The 26,420-nt window shown below is 42.6% G+C and overlaps 1 protein-coding gene and 1 pseudogene across 1 annotated transcript in view; both read right to left on the bottom strand.

The window, feature by feature from the left end:
- Nucleotides 1-26,420, bottom strand: part of PLXDC2 (plexin domain containing 2) — a 347,246-nt gene that overhangs the window by 295,076 nt on the left and 25,750 nt on the right. The window lies entirely within an intron of this gene.
- Nucleotides 17,232-17,779, bottom strand: LOC108793326 (annotated as a pseudogene).

Raw genomic sequence — 26,420 nt, forward strand, 5'->3', positions numbered from 1 at the left:
GGGGGGGGCAGGCAGAGTGGCATGGCCGCAATGCTGCACAATGCTTGTAGTGTGCCTGCTGCTCCCTTTCAGACCAGAGCATCCCGGGTTGCTAAGAGCCATACACATCTGCCCACACAGCTCTTAGCAACCTAGGACAGTAACAGATGAAGTACTCAAAACAAAGCTGGTCACTCTCACTCGAATGTTGAAAACACAACAGCACACAATGATTTGTAGTACTGACATTCAGAGATGTAATATTATCTTTTGAGCTGTAGATGGCAGTATACTACAATGTAAGTCTCTAGTGCTTACTCATCTATGGTATACAGGAGGTTTTATCTGTTATGTTTCCTGCAAAATGCTGCATAACGCTATACAGACACATGTAATGTCCTTATAGACAGGTAAAACTTAAAGGAGAACTATGAGGTGAGTGCTTTTCACTCACCTCATAGTTCTAGCCGACCTGTGACAATGAGACTGTCACAGGTCAGCTCAGTAGATGGGTAGGTGAGCGAACACATACCGGCGTTCACTCACCTCTCGATAATGCCACTGATCTCTGCCGTTACAGGGGAGGGGCTGAATTCCCCCCTCCCCGCTCCGATCCGCCAGCGCTGACTGGCAGAACGGACGGGGGAGGGGGCGGGTACAGCTGGCTCTGCCTCTAGATAGGCAGAGCCAGCTGTCAGTCACGCAGCTGGGCGGATCCCGGCACAATTGTCGGGATCCGATTCAGCTCCGGCGTCTCAGTATACCACGAGCAGCAGCTCGCGGTATACTGCGGCATCTCAGTATACCGCGAGCTACAGCTCGCGGTATTCTGAGCCTAGGGTGATGGGAGGACGCTAGTTTGTGTCCTCCCGTTACCCTAAGGAGAACTCAGTGCTTCATCTAAGCACATACAGTAACCAACATCCAGCTCCTCCTTTCAGTAAACATCTTACATTCTTTGTAATGAGTGCAAGGTGCTCTGTGATTGGAGGAAGGGAAACTGTGAGGTTCATCCGCCCCTCCTCCAATCACAGAATGCAGTGTGGGTTCATTTTTGGGTAGAGTGTGAAAGGGTTAGAACCCTATGCAAGATTCACCCTCTATTGTACATTTTCACATCTCCAATGTCACAGGGGTGGAAACCAAAAGCACATATCAGGGTTTAAAGCTGAAGGAGAAGCTTCCACATGGGACACCTGTTTTTTTCAACCACTATCTCTTAGTTTGTTTGTGTCTCCAGGACCGGAAGTAAAGGAAAAGTACCCCAAAAACATATAGCAAATCAGTTATGATCTGACAGGAGGGGTCATAACCATTCTGTTTGGTTGTAGCAATACCTTTATAACTAAGCCAAATTCCCAGCATTTTCCCAGCATAGTCAAGTGGCAAATCCTGGCCAGGTCACTATCTGCCAGGAGTTTGCATGTTCTCCCTGTGCTTGTGTCAGTTTCCTTTGGGTACTCTGGTTTTCTCCCACATGACAAAGACATGTAGATAAGTTAATTGACTTCTGTCTAAATAAGTCCTGTGGCATAGGGACCTTAGATTGTAAGCTCCTTGAGGGCAGGGACTGATGTGAATGTGCTGTGATGTAAAGCGCTGCATAAATTGTCGGCACTATAGAAATAACTGTAATAAATAAATACCTTCATTGGGTTTACATTTACTTTAATCCAACATCTTCATTTGACGTGTTTTCCATTGTAGAGACAAATAAACATTAGTATAGTTAACATCCATCTATTACCGTGGCTGTGGATGCTTGATTGTGCATTGCATATTGAGCATTGCACTTGGATGCAGCATCTTCTCCTTTCCTCACTGCAAACAAGCAATATACTCTACAGTTTTTTTCCACAGTGCGGAATCAGTCTGATGAGTTATTTCCAGAAGGCGTGGTGTGTCCCCCTCTGAATTTCCTTCCAAGTGGCCGTTGTAATAAATGATTTTTCCATGTTAAATAGCGGTGGAATATCTACTTTTAAGATGTGGTGTCACAGCAAGCAGAGAAAATAACTGAAATATTTATTTGCTTATGCTACAACCATCCAGACCGGAGGGTCTTATACAGAGGCATGACTAAAAAACAGAGTAACATATTCAGGGCTATATGTACCATAATGACACTTATGGGCCAGTGCCCAGGGCAGCAGGGTTTGAGGGGGCAACACCAAGCCTCAACATTTACGAAATTGTGATAACCTTTTTTACTACGGTAATAGTATATGACCATCACACCTATCTACAGTGGTGTTCTCACATTTTTTGCCGCCTAAGGTGGGAGGTTGGGGGTTGCTGGCGGTGCAAATTACCAGGGGGGTGGAGGTTGCTGGTGTGCATGTTAACAGAAAGGGGAGCATGGTGCTGGAGGTGCACGTTGCCTGGGGGGGGGTTAAGGATGGTGCACAGTACCTCCTGCTCCAGCTCTATCTGGCATCCCGCCCAGCTCATCGATGTCACTGGTTGCCAGGAGTCGGGAAGGACACCAGCCAGAGCGTCCAGCTCAGCTCCTGCCAACCATTGATGTCAGAGCTCTTAGCAACCTGGGATGCTCTGGCCGCCTCACCATGAAGATGACCCTGCCTATATGAGCTTGTTGGGCACCTTATTCCAAAATCATGGATACTAATATGGAGAGATTCAGTGATACTCAAGAAAGACTGTAATTTTATTACAGTGTCATTGATCTGTCTGGATACTCACACATGGCCTACTACTACTACTACTACTAATAATAATAATAATAATAATATTGCCAGGAAACGTACCCTATTTGTGTGCTCTTTTATGGTAGCTTGCACCTCTAAATGCTCTCCCCTAGTTTTGAGTTCAGTAATAAAAGGCAAAAAGACTAAAGTTACTGGCATTCAACATAGTATTCTCCCCACCATACACCAAGATCCTAACCCTGAGATAGAAATGTTATTCTGCCACACTAATTAGGAGGTCATTCTGTACCATGCCAAGAGGAGGGGCGCTACAAAAAAAAATTTGGGAGTTCATCACAGATATTCAGAGAAATATCCCATTTATTTTGCCATCCCGGATCAAGTGGTCATCAAAACCACCATTTGTGATGGAAATAAGGAAGCAGTACACTTTCCTAATAGATGTCATCCACATGAGAATGTATACTACATCGTAATTATGGCAGCAATGTCATAGGGGATGCTTGCTATAGACTTTGTATCCCGGAGTTGCTTTAAAATGATAGTATAAAAAAATAAGTAATTTAAATAGCTTGAGAGATATGAGATTATATGAATTTAATTTAATAGGCAAACCAAGGAGGGATTTTATTCCCATGTTGCTCAAAATGGAAAAAAAAGTAGGGCCCGACCTGGTTGTTCTTAAAAATCTGGGACAGCACCTAGGAATCATTGACAGGTGGCAGCGATCTTAAGTGGCAAAGTGTTAAAGTTGTTTGCTATTTAAAAAAATCTTGTTACAGTAGACCATTTCAATTGGGATTTCCATTACCTGCTTTTTATTTTATAATTAAGTTCTGACCTACATGGCAATCAATATGTGTTTTATTACTCTTCTAGGAGCACTTACTGCTATTTAAATATATTTATCATTTGCAGACTGATCTGGCATTTCGCAATGACCGCACACTGGTTCAAACCAGTGGGACGCCGTGCATGCCTTGCTAATGATCTGTGCAGCCAAGCGTGAGGCCTGACCAACAAGGGATACACAAGAAACACTGAATCAGGTACCACAGAAACAAGGTCTGAATAGGGAATGATACTTGTCGTGGAGCTGTTTGTGTGTAAGAAAAACTTTATTGCCGATGTGAGAAATAAACACTACAATTCACTGTCATCTTATGGAAATGAGCTTGCTCTTTCTCAATAGATGTCTATCACACAGCACAATGGCGGAAACTTTTATTGACTAAGATATAAAAGGTTGTATTATTCTGTGTTGCTGCACCTCTGTCATTTCTCCGAAACATTCTTATAGTTGCTTGTAAACCAGAAATGGGGTTTTCATGCAACATGTCTGGCAATATTTCTTGATTTTTAAATGCTAGGCAGGTACAGGGCCGGATTTCCCACAAGGCCAACCAAGGCCTGGCCTCGGGGCAGCAGGGAGTATAATGGCAGCAGGGGTATAGAATTTCTACCTCCCGATGCCCGGGACATGCAGTTTCGGGCGTCCGGGCCGGTAGTTATTTGCTACATTTAGCCCTGCTTTGGGCAAGCAGAGCTAAATGTACATCCGGGAAGCCACCGCTTGTTATGTAAAAGTGATGTCGACAATGTCTCCAGGATCACTTGTATGCAGCCTGCAGGTCTGCCATTCTACATGGGGGGTTGGCGGGTAGGGGGGCGCATTGAGGAACCTGGCCTTGGGGCAGCAGAGAGAGAGAATCTGGCCCTGGGCAGGTATAAAACACCTGTATTAATGCATTTACTTATTCATTAAAAAAAATCAAATGCATTTTCAAATGCATCTACTGTAGTATCAGCTCATCCTGTAATTACCTTAACAGCAGGACTACTGGAGGGGTAACCAGGCATTAGATGCAATCAAGGCTCTGTTTCGGTGGTCACTCTAACACGAAAAGACAGGACCACAGGAGAGGAGAGTGATATCTCTCTTCTGTGTGCTGCTGCCCAATTAGCAGGTTGGGGAGTGCCCTGGACCAAGCACCACCGGAGCTGCAGTGAAGGTCTAGGAGTTGGGTTTTCTGTCTGGCAGGAGCATATGAATGACAATATTGGCTGAAATGAACTGTACATGAAATGTACATTTGTGTATTTTAACTGTGTATTTGGTGTGGAAACAAGCATGTTGGCTAAATCTAAAGTTGAAGGGTTAGATACAAAAGCAAAGTTTTCAATTTTCCCTCTTTTGGAGGGGCAGTCACGGGTCACAAATTGCACATGTAGAAGGGTATCTTGCAATACATGTATTGTACATGGGTACAATACATGTAGAAGGGTACCTTACAATACATGTGCAATACATGTATTGTATATGGGTAGAATACATGTAGAATGGTACCTTGAGCCCATCTAGAAATTATGCTCTGTATACAAAGTTTAAACATCCTGCTAAAAGTATCTCCATAAAGAAGGACTGTCCCTCCAAAAGAGGGAAAATTGGAAACTTTGCTCTTGTATCTACCCCTTCTATTTTAGATTTAGTTTTGGTACCATATGTCCTCCCAAAGGCCATCTGAACGACTGTCTAGCATCTTGGAGGACAAACATTCTATGTTTCTAAGTGTGTGGGAACCATGGCTCTCGTCTCATCATTCTGGGATGGACCCCATGACTTATTGGGGTATTTGATGCAGGACGGGAGACCAAATGGTTGTGGACCATGGGCCTGATGATGAAAGAAGAGGCGGGGCCCAGGGACGGAAGAGGAGGCGGGGACCGGCCACTACGGAGGTGGACCACGCTGACAGGTAAGAGGTGTGCAGCCCACCTGAGACCCTGCTGTAGAGTCTATGGTGGGCTCTGCATGGTCACTCTCAGGTGGGCTGTTTGGTGTATCAGGTGGGCTCTGCAAGGGGCATAGCTAGAAATCACAGGTCCATATACAAAATTTTGCAGTGGGCCCTGTGATTTCTAGTTACACGCTTGATCGAACCTCAACTTTTACAGAAAAACTCAAGAATTGCATACAGTTTTATCTGCTTATATCTTTAGATTTAGTGGTCCAATTTAATGTAACTTCTGTTCATTTACTTTTTCATCATATTTTTATGTTTGTGCTTCTGGTACATTTATATACCAATCAACACATCAGACGTAAAATAGAGACACTTGTAGAGGAAAGAGGGAGATAAGGATTTTGCTCCAAGTTAGGAACATTAACAAGGTATGACTTCCCTATTTATATTTTCTTCTATAGACATAATATACAACCAACATCTCCACTCTCGTCACCTGTCTTTTTCCGTACATACACAACACTCTATACAGCTTTTTAGAAAATCTTTATCAACAGGGGAATAAAAGTTAATGTATTTGTTTTTCCCATGCCAAGAGACTTGACAGTTAAATACTGCATGATATTTGAAAAGACTATAACAATCTTGTGTATGCTCTCCTGGGTATTTCTATGTTTATGGCATTCACAAAAATCTTTCAGTGAGCAATATTTTAGAGGGTTGGAATGACAGCATGCATTGTTTCTGCACTCCGTGGCAGCAATTTGATATCCGTTTAATGAACTTGTCCAGTCCAGACCTGCGTGTTGTAATGGCACTGCCAATCGAATGCTACAATGTTATAACTTTTAAGTTATTACTGTAATTGTCAATAACATTCTGTGCCGCAAACCTGTCTATTGTTTATATACCGCACATTAAACAATTATACACCACTGCAGTAAGGCAGTTTATGGAAAATGTTAAGATAACAAATAGTTGTTCGGTTTGGATTTTGTAGGCGGTTAGCTTTTAGAACATTTAAAATGGACTTGTAACAAAGTTTAAAAATAATAAATCATTCTAAAATAAACTTAAATCATTAATAGACCCCTCTGCAACATGTTAAAGGCTCTAAAGTTAGAATTCTGACACACCTCACCTGCAGGGATGAGTGGAGTGATTTTCCAGAAATTGATTTAGCCATCGAAACGGTGAAAATTTGCCATAATGGAATCCCACAATATATCTTATCAAGCTATTTGGCGAAATGTGCTTTGAACAAAAATTATCGAATGTTTTCTTTATTTAGAGGCGTTGGGGTTTTGAGTGTATTTGGGTTCGTTGATTTTATCTGTTTTTTACTTTATATAAAATCGGGTAAGGAAGTGCAGTTTTTGGCAAAGGGGGTTCAGAGTTGTGGCAAGATGCATCTGTCAACGCAAGAGCCATTTACATCCCATTGCAACTTTAAAAATCACCACCAACACTTCAAAGTGAAACAAAACTCAGGAGTTAAATCTTAAATAGGCATTCAAATACGGTACCCTAAACTATTAAAAAAGTGTAGTTTATTTGTGTATCACTCAGCTGTAGATCCTCAAATCATCTCTGAATTGGTGCTGACACTGTCCTTCCTTCTGGAGGGTGGCTACTTTTGTTCCCCATGGTCCTTGTGTGTGTTGTAAAGTAGTCACCACTCCAAGATCACTACTGTGATGGAATACAATCTCACCTTTAATTTACTCATTTGTATTGAGATTGTAGTCAATCATGGGAGTGAGCTTGGAGTGGTGACTGACTACTTTACAACACACACAGGGACCATGGGGAACAAAAGTAGCCACCCTCCAGAAGGAAGAACAGTGTCAGCACCACTTCAGAGTAGATTTGAGGATCTACAGCTGAGTAATACACAAAAAAGATACATTTTTGTTAATAGTTAAAGTGACATTAAAGCTTCCCCCTCCCCCCAAAGCTGCTGTAAGCACTTACCTTATTTGATGCCTCTTGATCCAATCATCTTCCTCATTCCACTGGTTTCCGACAGTCCCTCCAGTGCTGGTGCCGTTCTCTGATCCACCACAAACGCCTCGTGTCCCACGGCGTCTGTCCGATGTGCACGCTCACGGCTACCGGGCTGCATCCATTCACTTTTATTTCTCTTTTCTCCCCTCCGCTCTACTGTGCATGTGCCCACACACTTCCACCTCCACAGCCATTTGTGAGACAGGAGTTCTTCAGCCGGGAGCGAGCGATGCTGGAACAGGTAAGTAATTAGATATTTGCCTACTTTTTTATTTATTTTTTAAATCATGGGGCATATATCTAATGCTTGCTAGCAGTAGATATATGCCAAAAAAATGTCGACTTTAATTCTGCTTTAATGTATTTCGATGCATTTTTAAGATTGAACTTATTTAGTGTCACTTTAATTCTATCTTCTCCACTGACTCCATTGCATTTTGCCAAGATTTCCAGATTTCCAGAAAGTCTTTCATCACCAACTTCTTTTGTGATGTCCACAATAACTGAGGCACCATGGCATGCTTTGCATGGTACACTTTCTTTAGCCCAAATAAATCTGTCTGTACCATGAAAGGGCCACATGGTTACCATTGCATCCCGGGCCAAAGGTTCCCAGTTCTTCCCTGAACAAGCATAACTTGTACAGAATATCTTGGTTTTGATTGCATCATTTTTGCTAATAAATAAGGCTGATTGGATGATGCTTATTCTCAATATATATATAAAAGTGTCTAATATTTATAGGGATTTAGACAGTTGCTATGGGTTACTGCACATTATGGAGTAGGTCTGAAAATATTACATCAGGGAATTAAATTTTCCAGCATGCCACATTGGTCTTTGTCAGGGGCTATTATGAATGTTCCTTAAATAGACAGCCTACATTTACATTTTTATTGGCTGACAAGGTCTTGGCAATGCTTGATGAACCTTACCTTGCAATTTATTTTAAGAATGGCTCCAGTGTTCCTTTGTGACTCGTCTGTCTTTTTTTTTTTTTTTAGCCCCAGCCATTATCAAGCCTAAACTTTTCTATCATTTTAAGCAGGAACTTCAGTATTCACAGACAATAATAGACTCAAACAGAGACATTACAAGTGCATTCTCTAATATGGCAATGTGTTTAATTTATGATGGTGTTGGAATTTACCATATAACTTAATAGCTTTGCTACAAAAGCATTAATGTGCCGCGAAGATTAGCGATATATACAGAGACCCCAAAGGTGGGGGGGCGGGGGGTGGCAACGACATGGCAGGGATGTGACATTTTTGCACAGCAGCTAATAATGGTCAGTATGTATAACATAGAGGACATACTTGACCTGGGGCATGGCCTGGTCAGCTTTGGGGCTTGTTCACTCTATTAGTGGCGACTGGTGTCTTTCAGCAACTGAACAATGCCAGTAAACAACCTTCGACCTGCCAGGCCGAACATAGCATATAAACCTTCATGGTAAAATTGAGGATTTTTAGCATGTGGACTAGTGTAAATGAGCCCTAATGCTCTGCGATCCCAATAGATAGTGGTACTGGATAATCACATGCAGAAGAACATCATTTACCATACAGAAAAAACTGTATAGACCTGAAGAATAGATGTTATAATGTCATATAAAAATGTAGGTTCCTTCAAGTGAATAACCAGTGTAGGGCTCACCCACAAAGGACCCGCTGGATAGATCCGTCCCTCCTAGCCTGTCTAGGGATTACTACTGCATCACTGCGCCAAAGCACTTACCAAACCTTCAGTGGCAACCGATAAAATTGACTTCCACATAGATGGTACGATGCTGATGATCTTTTATTGAAGAACTTTGAGAGAGAAGGTTAGGGCACAGGACACTCAGGATGTTGTAGACATCCAAAAATGATAGAACAAAGTACTTGCAGTCTTCACAGAAAGAGGAACATTAGGCCAATTGCAGCAATCTGTGTCTTGAGCCACTGGCTGTATAGTACTTAATGTAATAGCTACCAATCCATTTCAGTGTAAATATTCATGTTTCAGTAAAGGATGAACTTCTCAGGCTTTCCGTACCTACTGAAGTTGCTCTCTGTAATCTCTATCCTCAACCTTCTCGCACTGAGCCTCTGACCCAGGCCTTAGTCTAAGCACATGGCGTCCCTTCTTAGGCAGCAGGTCTAAAAGGGTCAGACAATCCACAGCACCCTCCCCCAGGCAGGAGGCCCAGGGAGGGGGGAAAGGGAGAGATTCACAAGGTCAGCCCTGAATATTGATGTCCTCCCCCAGCATTACATTTTATGTTAGTAAACTTAAAGCCCAATTACAGGCTATTTTTTATGTCCTCCTGAGGTTCCAAAAAAAAAACAAAACTACTCAGACTGCAATAGTCACCTTCTGTCCCCTGCAGTACCTATTTTCTGTCACCGGATGTCTTCATTCCCCCGGTTGAATGACACCCAGAGAAGATTGAGGAAAGACTGTGAGTGCAGGCCGTCATGGCCCTGTCTCCTGAACACAGCTGCCTACATGCACAGTTTATTGATGCAGAGTGGACCTGATGCCATCACATTAGTGCTCTCTGCATCATCTGAGACCACCCAGGAAGACCAAAGAGGAACAGGACCCTGCGTGTCATGCAACTGGCCAGAAGACATGAGACAAAGGTAAGTAAAAAAAAAAAAACATAGAATATTGTTGGTGGGGGCTTCAAGGTGTCCTCTGGGGGATGGAGGAGCCTGGAGTTGGGCTTTAATAGCTCATGCTAATGCATTTACAAAATAAGCTAGATCAGAATTTAAAACATTAACTGAAATGGTCTTTCCTATTAAATATGCCATAAAATTAGTAATTCTTTCTTCTCTAGGCTGTTACCCATAAAAATCAGACACCATCGTGGCAAACTGCTAAAAATCAGCTGGGCCAAAATGAAACATCGTTTGACAAACCCAAGTCTACAATGACTTTTCTGCTTGATCTGTCAGAATGCGTACGCTCTCTGTCTACAGCGAGACACAGACACAGCATGGAATCCTGTATCTCAAGGCAACACAGCCCCTTTAAATGTCACTGTGATTAATATTCTATGCAAAAATGGCTTCTACACAGAGCCGATTGCAGTACAAATTGAACCAAATGGAAAAAACACAAATACGACTTTTTCTGTTTGAAGATTATTATTGCAGATTACTTTCTGTTTTGGTGCTTTTTTTTCTAATCTTATTGTTTTTCACCTTTTATGCTATTGTAAAGAGACTCAATATATGTAAAGTACCCATTTTTGCACTTATGGGAATACATCACATTGATGGCGAACATAAAAGAAAGATAACTAGGGACTGTGAATAAGCAGCACGTAAAGAAATGCTATAATTAACAACTTAAAGCTGGAACAATTTGGCCAGCCATCGGAATGTAAACATTTTGCTCCCACTGTGATATAAAACCGCGGGTTACTAACAGAGGGCAGGCCGTATATCTATTGTGCAGCTAGACATGTGCGGTTTTTGCCTATAAAATATTGTTGTTAGGCCTGTGCCTGGGGGTCTAATTACAGCTTCCTTAATGAAATAGGAATTTCTTCATCGTTTGTCCCATGCCAAGTTTATGTTGAAAACTTTAGGAGGAGCACAATGGAGAACCACAGGAAGAAACAAAGTTTACAGAGATAGCTAAACTGTGCAAAAGCAATAAAAGACCATGGCTACAGTTACACCAATGTTATTGTTTTTATATTCTATTCAATAATACTATTCACCAACTGAATTTACAAAAGCTGATTGCCTTCCTGACACTTCCCCAGTCTATAAATTACAATTTATTGATGTCCATCTTTCATGGTCTTTGGCCCCGTGTCGGATGTAGATTGAAGAGGGCAGTAGAGAGGTTCACTTCACTGAAAAACATACAGTGAGAGTCCGCCATGACCATGGTTCCAAAAATGTGCGTGGCCTCCTATGTGCTACCTAGTTAAGGCCTGTCTCTATTAGGAATCCAAATGGCAACTGCATGTGACTGCAAAAGCTGCTGCCCAGTTCACCCCATCTCATTATTTACTATGCCTTTTGCTGCATTTGACCCCTCTGTGGCATCTCTAGCACCATTGGAATCATATTCTGTGATGTTACCAGGATCCACTCTTTTTCTATAGCATGTATACAATTAAAGCCTATCTCTGGGATAATATGTTTTAAATACCCTTTTTCCTTTCACAAAGCTGAAGTCACATGATGCACCACAAGTGTATCTTCCTATCATGAGTGTATCATCTTAGAAAATCGTTTGAGAGTGAGGGGATATCCTGAATGGATGTTAACAAGGGCAATCAGTTTAGCTTGTGCTAGATCCCAAGATTCACTCTCTTTACAGAAGAAAAGACCATATCATAACAAAGATAGAAGAGTTAATTTTGTTACAATTCCAACAAATTAAACATATTATTAACAAAAGATTATCCATTTTGTTTATTGACAGAGAGCTGTACAACATTCTTAAGGATGGATGTAAATATTCTACCAGAAAAGTGCTGACATTGGGGTTCATGCTTCCCCCTAGTAATTTCAAGCCAAATATTACTAAAGAAAAAACATGGCTATTAGTTGTGGGATCTTTTCACTGTAAATATAACACCTGCAGGTATTGCAGGGTACACAAAAAAACTTGGGTCGTAACATCAGCTGTAGCTAAGGAGAAATTTCCAATTAATTGTAACACCAAATGGGTATATTATGTTATTACATGCACTACTTGTAGCTACGACTGGATCCTTCAGCTCTATAGTGAATAACCCTCTATGTTTCCCAATCCTTCAAAGGGGTAGATGACTACTGCTGACTTCCAGTTTGCTCCTCCTTCCTTCAGAGCGATGGATGGCTGGATCTGGCTCTCTTCATGGCTCTCCACTTTCCTCTTTTGCTATATTGCCACTGTTACTCAAAAAGACATAAAAATGCTTCCCATTGAGCAGTATTTTTAAAACATGTATTAGTTAAAAAGAATTGCACTTACAGAATATGCTAAAAACGTGCACCTTGTATAGCATCCACTGAGCTCAGCATTCTACAGCATTGTGTTGAGGGCATCTGCAAGGGACCTGGATGGCAGAGTTAGGTGAGTCTAATTTGCTTCACCAGGTGAGAAATATAAAAATCCTTGCAGTAAGGGTTAAAGGGTCAGGTATTAAGGGTGGGAGATGTTCATATTTTACCCAGGATAGGGCGTTAAAGTGCATTTCTCCATGTAACAAGTTTTCACATAATGTTGACCACCACTCAGTTTGATGAGATGGATGAGATTTTTCCTCTAATATAAACTTCCAGAGGTTACCTAATGTGGTCATTTACCATGTACTCGGTGATTGTCAAAGCTATTATATAATTGTTGTCTAATATCTATGGGTATCTTTGCAGTAATGTAGAAAGAGAAGTTTGCAATGATGGCAAAAATTAATAGGCTTGGAAAGAACCAAGGATTAGTATGTGGGTCCCTTGTTCTATCTGGAACCAGGTACCTTTGTGACTGTCTACAGCTTTCCCCTCGTTAGTTCATTATAATTAAGTAGCTCTGAACCATAGTTCCTTATTTTCTCTGCATCTGTTGTTCACTACTTATAATGGTTAATGATTACCAGCTGAAGGGTAAATAAAACGTTCTAATGTCCATCTAGGTAACTGTAATTTGGGTTTGTAGCACTGTTAGGTTGTCCATGTGTCCATGTGTGGATGGGTAACACCAAGCTCTTCACAATGGGCCATGGAGAGCACATTTTCACTCCTGGACTTTTATTTAGTAAACTTCTAGGCAGATTCTGAGACCATCTGGAAAACAGAATATTTAACTGCATCACAATTGTTCAGTTGAGAAATGTTCAGGTGCTTGGAGAACAAAGGCAAAAGGACCGAGGGTCACTGGAAGTAAAAACGTCATCTTCTCAATAAACCTTTCTCCAGCTTTACAAAGTTTTCAAAGACTATAAAAAGCATCCTGAGCATGGGCTGTGTCTGAGTTTCAGCATAACATTATTCCTGAAAATATGTCATTATAACAATGGCACATTACCATTCCAGACCACTAGTGAACACTAGCTTTTTTGTCAGTGTACTGAGGCAAGCGCTTGAACTTTAATCTTGGCATAATGATTAGGATAACTGTGGGAGGCAACGGAGATGCTGCAGATGTTCAGCAATTAATTCTCCAACATTTTTTCTGGGAATCGATGAGGTCTCCAAGATTCCAGGCAGTAGACAGATAATTTTATTACATCACATATTTCACTCCCCAGGAGAAATTCTGGAAGTCTGCATTTAAGAGAAACATCACTAACTCATTATAACTTATAATAGTAATAATATAACTAAGAATATATTTTCCTGGACTTTTATGTTAGCGTTATTTAAAAAGTATACTGAAAAGTCAAGGAAGAAGAATCAAGGAGATTCTTCTTCTTCTCCCCCGCTGCTGCTGCGATGGGAGAAAGAGAGAGCACTGCATGGCTTTCGAAACAGGTAGAACACTGGCTTCTGTATTGCTGACATCCAAAGCATAGAGCAGGAGCATTAAATTAAAGTTCAATAAGGTTCTATCAGTAAAATATTCAGCCAAATCTAATATTTGTGCTTTGACTCCATCAGAGTGCCCCCTTACATTAAATGCCCCCATGAGAGTGCATCCTAACATTAGGTGTCCCCATCAGAGTGCCTCCTTACATTAGTTGTCCTCATTAGAGTGCCCTCTTATATTAGATGTCCCCATGAGAATGGCCCTCTTACATTAGATGTCCCCTCAGAGTGCCCCCTTACATTGGTTGTCTTCATCAGAGTGCCCCCTTGCATTACTTGTCCCCATGAAAGTGCCTCCTAGCATTAGGTGTCCCCATCAGAGTGTCCTCCTAACATTAGTTGCCCCCATGAGAGTGCCCCCTTACATTAGATGTCCCCATGAGAGTGCACTCTTACATTAGATGTTCCCCTCAGAGTGCCCACTTACATTAGATGTCCCCATGAGCGTGCCTCCTTACATTAGTTGTCCCTATCAGAGTGCCCTCCTTACATTAGTTGTCCCTATCAGAGTGCCCTCTTACATTAGGTGTCCTCATCAGAGTGCCCTCTTACTTTAGTTGTCCTCATCAGAATGCCCCCTTACATTAGATGTTCCCCTCGGAGTGCCCCCTTACATTGGTTGTTCTCATCAGAGTGCCCCTTACATTGGTTGTTCTCATCAGAATGCTCTCTTAAATTAGGTGTCCTCATCAGAGTGCCCCCTTACATTAGGTGTTCCCACCAAAGTGCCCCCTTACATTAGGTGTCCCCACCAAAGTGCCCCCTTACATTAGGTGTCCCCACCAAAGTGCCCCCTTACATTAGGTGTCCCCACCAAAGTGCCCCCTTACATTAGGTGTCCCCACCAAAGTGCCCCCTTACATTAGGTGTCCCCACCAAAGTGCCCCCTTACATTAGGTGTCCCCACCAAAGTGCCCCCTTACATTAGGTGTCCCCACCAAAGTGCCCCCTTACATTAGGTGTCCCCACCAAAGTGCCCCCTTACATTAGGTGTCCCCACCAAAGTGCCCCCTTACATTAGGTGTCCCCACCAAAGTGCCCCCTTACATTAGGTGTCCCCACCAGAGTGCCCCCTTACATTAGGTATCCCCACCAGAGTGACCCCTTACATTAGGTATCCCCACCAGAGTGCCCCTTTACATTAGGTGTCCCCACTTTAACCTCAGGACAAAAATAAGAAAAAAATCCATTAACTGTTTTGTAGCAGCAGTTAACTTTTTTCTTTTTCCATATTTATCAAAGGATAACTCTAGCCAAAAATAACTAGATACACATGAATAGGCCAATAAAATATAAAACAAAACCAGCTTTCCTGCAATATTCACCTTCATTATGGAGATTTCCCTCACAGTACTTTTTCTCTGCCACCAGATGTCCTCAGTCTAATGGTCAGCCTCATCCTCTGAGCCCAGGTCATCCCGAACCCACCACAGCCTGTGACTGGACAGTGGAATGAGAAGCAGCATAGTGATGAGATCATCTCTCTATTACTCTGCTCTCTCCTCTTATGAGCACATGAACTGATTGGCTCCTTGTGCTGCTTCTCCCTCTCATACACCAGCTCTACTGTATAGGTACTGCAAGAGGCCGATACCAGGTCAAGTAAGTGCATGTAGATGGAGTGAGAGCATGTAGATGGAGTGAGAGCATGTAGATGGAGTGAGTCCGTGTAGATGGAGTGAGCGCATGTAGATGGAGTGAGTACGTGTAGATGGAGTGAGCGCATGTAGATGGAGTGAGCGCATGTAGATGGAGTGAGCACATGTAGATGGAGTGAGCGCATGTAGATGGAGTGAGCGCATGTAGAGTGGAGTATGTGCATCTAGATGGAGTGAGCGCATGTAGAGTGGAGTATGTGCATGTAGATGGAGTGAGTGCATGTAATTGGAGAGAGTGCATGTAGATTGGGTGAGCGCATGTAGATGGAGTGAGAGCATACAGTGCATTTGGGCAAAAAAAAGGCTACCTTGTGAAACTTTTGTGCCACTGCTTCATGTGAAGAGAAGGTGGAATTACACCAAAGTTATCAGTACATCTTGGATTATTTCATGTTTCAGCGTCCTTCTTTTGTTATAGAGTGACTGATCTAATGTAAATAAACCGCAAACTGCTCTTATTCCTATTAGATTCTGGCAGCCCTGCAGGGAGATTGCGTTCCAAGTGAGCCAGGGGTAAGGTGTAAGCAGGCATTATGTGCTAACACATGTATCGATTCTGTGATAAATAACCAGTACATAAAACATGTTATTGATAGCAATGCATGGAAAGGTCATGGTGCAGCTTTTGCGCTTTTACTTTTTATATATTTTCCTAATTTGGATATTAGCGTACCTTTTTAATGTCTTGTACAAATGTGGTTTGTTGGTTCCCTGTAAAGCAGAAATATAAAACTTTGTGAAGTTTGGCTGTGATGAGATCTCATATTCTAAACAATATTTCATCTTAGATGTCTGCTGGCTACATTCCCATTAAACATGTTACAATGTTTGCCGCTCTGCATATCAAATACAAACCTTAAGATACGCTGTTGATGATAACATCAGACAACATAGTCCAGACCCTGCCTGAAGCTTCTCCTTCCTGACGTTCACCCTGGTGCCTTCAAGATACTTTCTCCTACAGCTAACCAAGCTGCAAAGAAACTCTGTAACGGGTTCAGAATATCAATTTACTGGCGAATGTCTTACTCTGTGAGTATCTAGATCCAAACACAAATCAAATATTATGCTGCACAAAAATCTAACACTTTCTTTTTATGTTCTCATTTTCTGTTATAGTAGAACAGAAGCCAAAATTATTTTTTTAAAGTTTTAAATAAGGACAGTTAAGACTTTTTTTTTTCCATCTGTGTCCCACTGGGGAGATTTCCCTTCACTTCCTGTCTGGTAGCCACACCAGGAAGTGAGAGGAAATATCTCCAAAGTGAGGGAAATCCCTGATTATCAGCAGGGTGACCAGAACTAGTGCCCCCATTAGAAGATTTCCCAACTATTCCTTTTCTGATGACAGCCCAAAGTTTGGGATTTTCTTTCACTTTGAATGATAACGGTCACCAGGACAAATAGGGTGAAGCTCCCTGATGGGGATGCAGACAGCAATAAAAACCTGACAGGTGCTCTAATCCCTCTCCACTACAACCAAAGCTAAATAGATAGCTGTATGTCTTTGAGATGGAATCAAAGGTGGCTTTAGAAAAGTTACCCAGAGTGGCAGTGCAGCCTCTAGCTGAGGTGTAGCAGTGGCCCTAGGTGAGGTGCAGAGGTGTAGCAGTCATCCATACCAGCTATCCGCATCAGCTTCTTGGGGACAGCAGCTGACACAATGCCAGTACCTCTGGGAGCCAGGAAAAGACACTCAAGTATGGAACTACAACCACCTGACACCTTCAGGGCACAGTGTGTGGCTTGCAGATTTTGTTACCCCAGTAGCCTCTGTGGACAGATACAATGTACAGTTTGGGCAGAATGATGGCACCACGGATGGCAGTGGCAACTTCCTTGGGGCACTTCATGCCCTATGGCCGTTGTAGTCTTCAATAGCCACAAAAGCCTTGAAAATGGTCTGCTGTCCAGCCTGGGTCTGCTTCTGCACATGCATGATCTTCAGGACCTCATCTTTTAGAGTGGAGCCCAGAAAGAAGTCAATGATCTCAGACTCCATGGGCAGAGAGAAGAGGCAGACCTCCTCCAGGGATTTGATCTTCATGTCCTTCCCCAGGCAACTGAGTTTGTGGTGACGAGAACCATTCCTTTTTGTCTGCTTTTCCTTCATGGGCCCCATGTCCTCTTACGTGGCCCCTGCCTTTTCCGCGACCCCGGCCTCTACTGCCGAAGCCCCACTGGAAACCTCCACTGGCGTCATCTGCCATTTGGTGATTTCAATGGATTATACATTTTTTTTTTTTTATGTCTTGTATTTTGTTAAAATACCTGTTGAACCTGGGGGTGTGTTACTGTTCCTCCTTGGCAATGATTTTCAGCCTCATCTATCCCCTGCAACTTTCCCCCCACATTCAGCATGCTCTGGATAGCTAAATAAAGCTAAAGCCATCCCTATGTGTGGCTTACTATGATGATGTCACAGGGCAGGTCAGTACATTTAATTGACAGCAGCTCATCCACAGAGCTTTGCTGTCCTCACCGTGTAAAGCAGTCAGGCAGCACATGTGACTCATTGCAACTTAGCACCACCTACCGCCCGGCACTGCAAATTGTAATAGGAGTCATGTGACCTCTGAAATAAACTGATTAAGGCAGTTATTCAGTTATATATTGGCTGGTTATTGCGTGTGTTTTTTATTTATTGTCGACCCTGCTCGAAAAGTTAGAGAATTGCTGAAGGCTTACTTATTTTTGAAGGCCTCACTTACATGGGCTTGACTCCACTGCCCTCTAAAAAGTGATCTGTGGTGGATTTCTTTTTAGAGGAGGGGGGAACACGCTGACCGGAAATTAGGAGACAATACTGCCACCTCCTGAATGCGGGTTTTTTTTTGTCAATCCCAATAGGATTTGATATTGAAGTACCATGTTGCAACTGGCGTTGTCCTATGCCCCACCGTAGCGATACATTCCAATTAATTTCAACTGTCATAGTTGACAAGCGACACCACCTGTCAAACACAACATGCTGTTGATTTTTTGCTGTGTGGCCATGCAAAGCTTTGCGGCCACAGCAATGCGTACAGCACAGTGTGGCCACAGTGCTGACACTGCAGCGGGTGGCTGGGGGTGGTAAAACTGCACATCAACTGCCCCTTATTGCCTGTGTGAATGAGGCTTAAGCTTCAAAATCCCTTGGCTAGAAGACGTACAACAACCTAACAGGAGGTGACAACAAATCATTAAAGGAGAACTATGAGATGAGTGATTTCCACTCACCTCATAGTTCTAGCCGACCTGTGACAATGAGACTGTCACAGGTCGGCTCAGTAGATCGGGAGGTGAGCGAACACATACCAGGTTCGCTCACCTCTCGATCCTGTCACGGCTCTCTGCCGTGACAAGGGGAGGGGCTGGATTCCCCTCTCCCCGCTCCGATCTGCCAGCGCTGACTGGCGGAACGGACGGGGGAGGGGGCGGGTACAGCTGGCTCTGCCTCTAGATAGGCAGAGCCAGCTGTCACTCACGCAGCTGGGCGGATCCCGTCATCTACGTCGGGATCCGCTCCGGCTTCTCAGTATACCGCGAGCTGTAGCTCGCGGTATACTGAGCTTAGGGTAACGGGAAGATGCTAGTTTGTGTCCTCCCGTTACCCTAAGAAGAACTATGGGGAAAAACACTGACCCCATAGTTCTCCTTTAAGCTTATGAGCAGGGTACAATTTTCTACACCTAAGACCAGGGAGGATGGATGCTGGCGGTGCACGTCACAGGGGGGGTGTTGGTGGTGCACAGTAATGTGTGGTTGTACGCCGTACCTCTGTCCAGCATCCAGTGCAGCTCACTAACGTCACTGGCTGCCATAAGCTGAGCAGGATGCTCTGGCTGGCATTGCGCCCAGCTCCTGGCAACCAGTGATGTCAGTGAGCTGGGCAGAATGCTGGCCAGAGCGCCACAGGTACTAAGAGCTCTTAGCAACCTGGGATGTTCTGGCCGTAAAGGGGGCGGAAGGTGTGCCCCCCTCCCATGTGACCCAATGAAATGCCACGGCAGGTGTGGCCCCTCCACGTGACTCATTAAGATGTCACCTGAGGCAACCACCTCAGTGTGCCTCATTATAGATCTGGCCCTGCTTACGAGCGGCTACAAAAGCCAGTCATGCTTCCCTTCATAGGAATGGCACACGTTGTAAACAATTCCATTTTAAGATGCCTCCCAAGATTTTGCTGTTCTGTGCAACTTTTCAAGATGAGATTTCGGAAACGAGCTCAACTTTTGACACTTCCACATCGATCGTACCGATGAAACAGTACATAGAATATTATTTTATTACACATTTATTTATTTTTTATAACCAGAGGTGTCGAAGTAAAAAAAAATAAAAAGCCTCGCCTTCCTTCTAAATAAAACGTTTCATTTCTGTCATTTTAATTGCCACCGCAAGCCCTTCGAACGTGAAAGGAGAGATATTGGCCCTCGCCGTCCACTTAGAGCCCTGTTAAGGATGATGTTTTGTGGATTTAGTGTTGCAGACATTCTTTCTGCTTGATAGCTTCCCTGTAGAACCGTGCCTGTTGTTTTGTCACTGCCACTTTGATAGATAAAAAAGCAGCATGTGTGGATACGGGCCATTGCTCTTGCTGCTAATAACCTGCCAGGTGAGCATCAAACATTGTAACAGGAGAATAACAATGACTAGTTTGGGTGGAAAAATTCAGCAACATGCAGGAAAAAGATCCTCTTCTTCATAGCCCACGCTAAATTGCAAACGGAGGAGGTTTATTCTAGAAGACATTGGTCTCACCAGCTTTAAGTGGCATAAGAAGGGGGTATTATCTTGTAAGCCTTTCCCCCAAGACTTACTAAAGCTGAACTCTCACCTTCCCTTCTGTCTTACATTGTTTGACAGGCTCCTCTCTGAAATTGTCTACTCTGATTTCACTGCACTTTGTGAGTTAATCACAGTGTACAATAGAAGCTGCAGCAAGTCAAATAAAACCCACGTCATTTCCGGGCTGGAGGACATACAGCATCATCTATTCCTTCATTCCCCAGCTTGACTGTTTCTGTCCCGCCCCTTTTACTGGATCATGTATGAGCCCCACTGCAAGGGTTAGTTTTATACATGCCGGGAGTTATCCCTTGCAGGGTCCTATGGAGCCACTCTTGTGTGCGCTAGTAAGCTATGTGTGTCTCCACAAACACAAAGGAATGGCAATACAAACCACTCCCTGCTCTCCTTGCTCCTCCCTCTTCTTTTCTCTAAGCTAGTAGATGGACAGCTGCTGGAGACTGCTCTGTCCCCTATGATCTTGTACTGGACAGGAAATTCAGGAAAGCTGAGTTGAGAGAGTTGGAGCTGTTGGTAAACATGATGACTGTAGTGTAAAATGTTATGATATAATTCCAAACTAATTGTATAGTACAATCAAAATGAATACTCACAGAATGTGTAATTGTCAGTATCCATGACAGTAGACAAGCATACCAGTGCTAAATGAAGCCCGGTATTCACCACATCTAAACAGGTTATACATACAATGGCGCCATCATCCATACCGAGCATCCGCAAATCAAAGCAAATATTAAGAAATTATTAGATTAACCTACAAATGCTTTTTTTTATCACCACTATGTTTCATTTTTATTGGCCTTTCAAATAACAAATACAATAATTTATAGGTTGGATAAAAGGTATTATGCATTAAAACTATGCTCCCTTCATTGTTCAATCAGCATGCTCGAGCGTGGAGGAGAGGGGGGTTGGTTTGGGTTGTACACAATGGGGGCTATTTTGTTTTGCTTTTTTCTTTGCATTAAACTGCTTATAATGACAGTAAACATTATCCAAATATCATTATCCTAAAGGCAAACACAGGTCACTTCTAAATTGTGACAATTTCAGAACACCAAATCGTAGCTTGGAATTATGAAATTTTAATGAATGTCATATTATGTTAATTGCTGTTCATTAGTGACATTTGCAAATGTTTATGCATATTTAGCACAAGTCAACTTAGAGAAATAACCAACTCATCCCCTTGGTCACTAATTGTGGGACTGAAATAATAAATATAAAATGTAATTCATGATTTCCTTGTGCTGCATGACAGCTTCCCAGTCCACTTGTTTGCTATTCTCACAGCTATACTGGCAGGGTTTAGCTTGCCAACAGTCATATGGTCTCTGGTTGATGCCATCAGTGGGCTTTAGATAGTTGAACATCTGTCCTGAATCTATAGTTAGGATAGGACTTTAGGCTATATTATGCGAATTTGTGCTCATCGTTAGCGATGAGCAAATCTGCCAGGGTTCTGTTCATGAACAGTTTTGCAAATCTTGGTCAAAGTTTATGAACTTTGCAGTGAACCTCAATTGAAGTCTATGTTATTTTAATTCAGGCAATTTGCAGAATTCACAAGTCACGGGAAGCCAGGCACTGCCAAGGGGGGCAAGTACCAATGGCACATTTAAAACCACAGTATAGCACAGTAGGTATTAGACATGTGCGATTCGTTTTGGAAAAATTTGTTCTTCGGTCAAATTTTCGTTATTCGAAGATTCGGATGCATCTGAATAACAAAAATGACAAATGAAAACGAATTCGAGAAAAACGAAATTTTCGGACGAAATTCGTTAGCGGTAGTCTGTACGAATTTTTGTGAATGAATTTGCGTTGCAGCAAAGTGACATTAGACAAAAAAAAATTTTTTTTTTTTTTTACAGTCTAAAAAAAAAGCATGAGCTTCCCCCCAATTAATACCAGACCCTTTAGGTCTGGTAGGAGTGTTAGGAGGGACCCACCTCCCCCCCCCTCCCAGTTAAAAAAAAAGTGAGTGGGGTTCCCCCCAAGTTATCAATTCCTTCATTAGCTCAACAGACCAGGGGCAAATTATATGCAATATATTATGGGTTGTTCCTTATTTCTGCTGGTTAACCTGCAAAGTTTTTGGTCCAACGTTCGTGATTTGCAAACTCAGTAAAGACCAACGGTAGTGGCAATGGCAAACCAACACTGAAATCTGTGTGGTCTATCCTGATATTTGGTATAAATACGCTGTGCACACTCAATAAAGCTGGGTGCTACCTGTCCTACCTTAACAATTTGGGTGTTTTTGTTAGGCATGACTTAATACATGTTGTTATACCTATTCTTCTCCACAGCCAAGGCCTTGATGTACATCACTCTTCTACACTATCACATAATATTTATAGTTATGTACTGTATAGAGTACAGCACATCTTTATGTAACTTTCTGCAAAATACATCATGTTTAATGGCAAATTGCTGAGGAAAGAAATTACAAAACCCAGCTGTCAGCATTTTCAAGAAACAAAATATATGCACAGTTCCTGCAGCTGACTGGCTTCTGTATTTTGATTAATATTCCCTCTAACTCTAAGAATATAATTTTCATAGTCTACTTATGTGGGCAAGATTAAATTACTAGCCATGAATACTGATAAGGCTAATATGATTATTGTAATCAATAGTTCTTGATTTTCTCCAGTTCCATACTTTATTTAACTTCCCGTATTACATTTTCCATTAATGTATTCTTTCAGGAATTGTTTTGGTGGTTTCTGTACAAGCGGGGATAGGGACATTTTACATTGTTCTAGAAAAGTGAATATTGTTCTTTGTCTGAATTTAAACCAGGGCTTGGATTTATGTGCAGCCCACTGAGGTCTACAGTGTTGTAACACTCAGGTTATGACCAAGTCTTACTGCCAAGGAGAGCTTAGTTGAGCCTGGTAATATACGTAGGGCCATAAGTTGGAGCGTCCCTATTATAAATTTGGTGTTACATCTAGGGTGAAGTCAGCCTGAGGTTGAATTGTTATTGTTTCTGTATTCATTGGGTTCCCCTAAGCTCGGGATATTGTTTACTTCTGCCTGTTGTCAGGAAGTGTCCCTGGCAGACAGAACAAGAAGAAAGAATATTGTTGAGTTATAAGTATTTATGAATATTTATATCTCTCTGGCATCCAGCTAGGAGCTGTATTGCCAATGGTGCATGCTGAGGAAGCATATAAGTATTTGGGGTGACCTTGGAGAAGGGTCTTCCTTCCCAGGCTGCAGTCTGGAAAGGATTTGGATGTGAGTCAGTCCTTTGCCTCCTATGCTCTGGCCAGGAGAGGAGGCTGTGTTGGAGATCCTTTTGCCTTCCAAGCCTGCTTCCTGGGGAGGGTGATACTAAGTGTGGATCTTTGTCTTAGGGGCCTGGAGGATTTATGCTGTCTTACTGGAGAGTATAGCCAAAAGGAGAGGAGCAGGAAGATGGCTGCCTTTGCAGAACATCTTGGGAAGAGGTTTCACTATAGAGTCCTGGAAAGCTCGTTACAAGCTGCTGTCGGTGAACATGCAGGAGGTTCTGGCTGCTCATCCTAGAGGATATTTGTGCTATCTGGTTGTGCTTAACAGTCTACAAATGTAGATTGTCTGTCTCCACTTAAAGGTCCATAGCCTGTATTGACTGTAGCTAGAAGTCTGAAGCTGTATTCTGCCCTGAGGTATGCTTGTCCACTGATCTTGCCCACTGATCTCATCATCTAGTGGTCTCAATTTTCACGCAAATATGGTAAAAAGTCTAAATTGAAGTATATCTAAACCCAAGAACAAAAATGTAGAGAAAATGCCAGTGCATCTGCCAAGCCAGTAATTCTACCATTCTCAATCTAAAAAAACTAAAGTGACACAGTCATATTTTGATCTAATAGATTGATACAATTTACCAAAAACGCCATAGCTTGATGGACAAAATTTAACAATTAGTCTACAGCTTAATGGAAAAACTTTATCAAGAAGTCTAAAGTGTGATAGAAATTTTTTTACCAAGCAGTCTATAGCATGATGGACAAAATTTACCAAGAAGTCTATAGCGCAATGGACTAAGTTTACTAAGAAGTACATAGAGTGATTGTGTACCCAAACTATCCATGCAGATAAAGTCCCATCACACTGAACAGTTCTTGGTAAAATAATCGTTTTTAGGGGCCTTTGTTGATGCTCTTTGTTAATGTTTGCACTGCTTTTCTCCTCCTACAAGTCAAGGGAAATGCAAAACAGCTTGAAGACTAATATCGTGGCGTTCCAAGACTTTTTGCTGCATGAGGCGGTGGACGAAGGGGGTGGGGTCCTGCCCAGCTCCTGGCAACCAGTGATGTTACTGGTTGCCTGGAGCTTGGTGGGATGCTCACAAAAGCATCCCAGGTTGCTTAGAGCTGGGCAGGAGATGTGCATGGCCCTTACGTATCTCCCTGGGCAACCTGGGAAGCTGTGGCCGAAAAGGGGATGTAAAGGTTGTGCAGCAGAGCAGCCATGCCACTCTGCCTGCCTCCCCCCACATGACTGTGTTGCGATATATATTAGTGGACTTTTTCAGACACACATAGATTTGCAATAGAGACGGAGGTTTTGTTTGTTTGTTGATAGAAAGCTGGGTTCATACAATGGAAGGTGCCACCTAAACAAACCAAACTGTTTTTTCACAATGGTGTAGCTTGTCCTGTATTGATTCGTATCACAATGGGATGGTGATCGTAAACAGTCACACCTAGCCTGGTCAAGACTTAAATCAAATCTGGACTACTGATGGCAATTTATGGTGCAACGCTGCCACCTAGAGGTGGGAAAGTGAAATGCATTGTATTGCATTTTCTTAAAAGAGAAAGGGGCGGCGCTTCCAAGTGTGTGGACAGTTTCTCTCAAGAAAAAGCCAGTAGCTGAAAGGGAGCACTGCACTTCACAAGATGAGGGCTTCACAGGAAGGGGCCAGTACGAGGGAGCTTCACAAGAAGAGAGGACTTGCTTCAAGACCAGGACATACTGTACAAAGGATTTAGCAGAGACTGCAACGAGAAGCCATTTGTAGGCCAAGAAGTCCTGTTCATCACGGAATTTGTGGAGCCTGCAGCCTGAGCTAAGTACATTTTCTGTGTTTCCCCTCCTAGAAATCATACATGTACTAGAAGATAGTGTAGTGGGTGCATGTGAATGTTTGTAGCAGCCTGTATTGTTTATGTATTTGTTTGCTTTTCCTGTAACCAAGTTTGTACATGCAGCATTTTCGCCAGGTAAAGTACTTTTAAATGCTACTAGGTCAGTTTCCTTGAAGTTTACTTCTAACAAATAGAAATTAAAGTTTTGCCAAGCTTTAAAGCTGGGCTCATCCTTGAGATAAGCTTTACGTTTCTGGGATTTGTAGTCCAGAGCATTACAATGACCCAAAGTGATGCTGCCTGAGGTAGCAACCTCAGGCCCCGTTCACATTGAGCGGTTCGCAAATCGCGCGTTTGTCGCGCGATTTGGATTTTGCGCGATATCACGCGATTTGTCGCACGATATCGCGCAAATACTTGCATTGAGCAAGCGAGAATCGCGGCAAAATCCGCTCTAAAAAGGGTCCTGCTGTAGCGACACACGACCCGCGACAGCAGGACCCTTTCTCCCATTGAGATGCATCGAAGAGCGATATCGCGCGGTAAATAGCCACGATATCGCGGGAATTACCACGCGATAAATCGCTCAATGTGAACGGGGCCTTAGGCTGCCGCATTAGAAGGACGGCCCTAACTAATGTTGTTTAGAAGGTCAATCGAACATCAGATGAAGGTCAACTGCAGGTTAATTTCACCTGTGAAGCAACTCGAAATGATCTCATACTGGACTCCAATGCAACCAGAATATAACTGTAAACAAGCTGCATTTTCCTTCTACAGAAGAATGAACGTTTGATAGATTTATTTAATTACAAGTAAATATTTTAGCTCTTTCATGTACAATATACAGCTCAGTGACCTTTAATATATCAATGCCAAGCACTGGCTTTCTGTGCTCTTTATAAATTGAAGAAAACTTTCCTTTTCTCCCTTTAATACAAAACATATGCTAAACTCA

Source organism: Nanorana parkeri, unplaced genomic scaffold, assembly GCF_000935625.1.
Source record: "Nanorana parkeri isolate BGI_ZX_2015 unplaced genomic scaffold, ASM93562v1 scaffold23, whole genome shotgun sequence".
NCBI classification, from domain to species: Eukaryota; Metazoa; Chordata; class Amphibia; order Anura; family Dicroglossidae; genus Nanorana; species Nanorana parkeri.